Source organism: Fukomys damarensis, unplaced genomic scaffold (assembly GCF_012274545.1).
Source record: "Fukomys damarensis isolate Sample0158 unplaced genomic scaffold, DMR_v1.0_HiC HiC_scaffold_3, whole genome shotgun sequence".
NCBI lineage: Eukaryota > Metazoa > Chordata > Mammalia > Rodentia > Bathyergidae > Fukomys > Fukomys damarensis.
The window spans coordinates 30,044,792-30,047,987 of record NW_022900915.1 but is presented as its reverse complement, the minus strand read 5'-3'; the positions used below and the strand labels follow the sequence as shown (position 1 = coordinate 30,047,987).

Below are 3,196 nucleotides of genomic sequence, written 5' to 3'. Positions count from 1 at the left end.
CTCCCTTCCCTATTTAAAGATGTAAAGTTTTTTATATATTCTTCCAAGTTCAGAGTGAAGCTTAAACCAGAACTAAAAAAAAAAAAAAAAAAATCAATAAATATAATTAATTCTATCATTGGCTGGTTAGTACTTATTTTTTTAACTTCCTCCTTTAAAAATTATAAATGTAGCTTAAAAGTCATCATTCTGAATGCTTGAAATCAAACTTTATTCCTAGTTTGTTAGCATCTGCCGGTTTTCAGATGAGCTAACATCTGCAAATAGGACTTAACACATGGATAGTTTCAGACATCAAGGATATTTTAAAATTTCTGTCACAACACAGAAAGTCGGAGATACTAAAAAATAATATTAAGCAAGTTTAAACACATAGTTGTTTTAGTTTTTGCTTGCATATTATAATTTAAATAAGGCCTCTTGATATTTTCGTTACAAGTTCCGTCACCCCTAGCGTAACTGGTTGCCGCGTGTACCTCCTCGCGGCTCCAGCAGGCACGGCGTCTCACGTCCTAGAAGACCACGTATTTCTCTCACTCATTACCCTTCAGTCACTCGTAAACTACTGGGATTCAGAACTGGCCCACAGAATCGGTCCCATAACAGGTGCTTGTTAAGTATTCATGGAATAAATTGAATTGTGTTATTTCTAAATAGCCAGTGACGGAGTTGAAGTGTAGAGGAAGCAGTGGACATCCAGACATTTGTAAATTCCACATTGGTCGCTGCAGGGATGCCCGCACGTGCATTCACGTTTTCATTTATTGATTCCATAAACATTTAGTGTGTTCTTAATGGGTATCCGTCCCCAGGAAAATATAGTCCTTGGTCTCCAGGAGTCTGCAGATTAGCGGAAGAAGCTGTAAAACAGTTTGATAAATATTATGATAGACGCAATCTGAAAGACTCATGCAGGAGGCAGAACAATGTCTATGTGTCTATATCATAACTTTAAGATAGGAATAGGGTAGATTTATAAACGACAATATTCATGTACTAAAATCTATGGAATCAAGGCGGGATACAGTTCAGACAGAGCTCTTAACAGGTTCTGCAACAGGATTTATTTTAATGTTTGATTATTGAGGAGTGTTAGATGTGTATAGTTTTCATTTTTCATTCATTTCATTTTTTATTTTTCAAGATGACCAAGAAGAGTGTCATTTTCAAGGAGGAGTTATCTACTTTGATAAACAGCCTAGAGTTATATTAATAGAAAATTATTTAAAATTTTTTTCATTTAAAATGTTAAGTTCCTTCTTGTTCACATCAATATATATGGTACTTGAAAATGTAAAGACTTAAAAATAATTACAGGGAATGTACAAATTATGGTATTTGCTATAAATTAGAGCTAAAATTGATACTAGAATATATGTGCATTAGAATTAGCTATTCCTTATTTTTAATATAACTTCTGATCTGAAGTTTATTAAATTTGAGATATGGACTTCCTACCTAGCAGAAACCTGAGAAAGTATCTGAAGCTTAATTTTACAGATGAGAAAATGGGGGCTAGAGAAACGAATCAGCTCGATGGGAGTCTAACAGTAAAATGTCTAGGACACTCACCTGCAGTCTGAATGTTTGAGTACAACTTCCTGTAACTGATTTAATTTGCCACTCCGTGTAATGTGTCTGACTATGAAGGGTGCTTCTGTGTAAGGGAGTAATATCCATTTTCAACTTGTCGTTAAGAATATACTAATATTGGCCAACATTTTCTACAAAACACTTTTCTAATGGGTCTTATTCTTTTACTTAGGTATTTTACATTAAAGTCAGGAGTTACACGCTCTTGGGTGAATCTTTTTTTTTTTTTTTTTTTTTTTTTTTTTTTTTTTTTCATAGGAAGAGCTGAAATGCACAAGAGCACTAATTTCACCCCAAGTTTATTTGAGATCATTTACTCGGGGAGGGGAGACTATTTGAGTAACTCGTTAGATTCTGCAGGCTTTGAAATGTTCTTTGTGCATAGGTGGTAAAACGAGAACAGTAGAATGCTTACTGGATTCACAAACAGTGAGGATGGAAGAAGAGGGGAATGTTACATCCCTTCACCGTGCTGTACACAGAACTGCAGGAGTCAGAGAGGCTTCATTCATCCTATTTGGCGGTTATGATAGTGATGAATATGATTCCCATTATCTTTAGAAAAGGTACTCCATCATGCTCCGAAATGCTATAAAGGAAGGGAAATGTTCCATTACTTGGTATTTAAAATTGCTAAAATGTAACAGAAACCCAACTTAACCTTCCAGGTAGCTTGAAATGTGCTTGCCTGCTGCTTTTATTTTCCATATATTAAGTGTCGTTGAGTATAAGAAAATGTGGTGCAGTTAGTCATTTGCTGCCACTGGATTATCTTTAGCACTTTAGAGTTGGATAGAGCTCTGCCTTCATACACGCTCCTGTTTGTTTCTTTCCCTTATTGAAAGAGTCTGATGATTGCTTGCCTGTACATTATTAGCCTTGTGCTTTTTCTTCTGGAACAAATAAAGGTCAAACATGTCCCTCGACCAGTGAAGTATTTTGAAATCAATAAAGTGCAATTCAAATAGTTTAGAAAAAGTTTCAGGGTTTTATCTGCCAAAAGATTGTGTACACAAGGAGGTTCTTCTCCTTTTTGGTCTTGGACTCCATTGGCTCATACAAGACAGCTTATTTGCTTTGGTATTTTTCTAAAAAAAGAAGGAATATTACAGTAATGGATATCTTGAAGACACAGAGCCTGAATCACATTGACAGTCTATTGTCCAATTAGAAGAACAGCTCTATGATTACCTTATGATCTTTTACTTTAGTTATAAAAATGTGAGCCTTATGGCTAAGTACTTACTAGTTCAGAGTTTAGGAGTTTTCTGATGGTCGTCCTTAAAAATATAGAACATTACATTTTTATATTGTTCCTCAGTAAAAACAGGTCAAGCTTCAGGAGGGATTTTCATGGCAACCTAGAGGCAAACAGCATTCACAGGCTGCTCCAGGAGACGGAAGTCAATCAACAGGTATGTTGCTGCACAGTGAGGGAGGGGCTGGTGAGGAGAGCCCTGCTGTGCAAATTGAGGAGTTGGTGAAGCCTAGGAGTGTTGCGATTTAGAACAAAATAACAGAACTAGTACTAACTGGATGCAAGGCAGCTCAGTGGGAGGGGAGCCTCGCTTTCAGCTGGCTGAGAGAATCCCGGTGTACTCTT

General features: G+C 36.3%; 1 long non-coding RNA gene across 1 annotated transcript; it reads right to left on the bottom strand.

Annotated features, from left to right (window-relative positions):
* Positions 1-740: 740 nt before the first annotated feature.
* LOC104847788 lies at positions 741-2,860 on the bottom strand. The gene is made up of 3 exons (XR_776229.1): positions 2,840-2,860; positions 2,009-2,182; positions 741-860 (listed from the first exon to the last, which is right to left on the bottom strand). It is a non-coding gene; the product is annotated as an uncharacterized LOC104847788 (long non-coding RNA).
* Between the last annotated feature and the right edge of the window lie 336 nt (positions 2,861-3,196).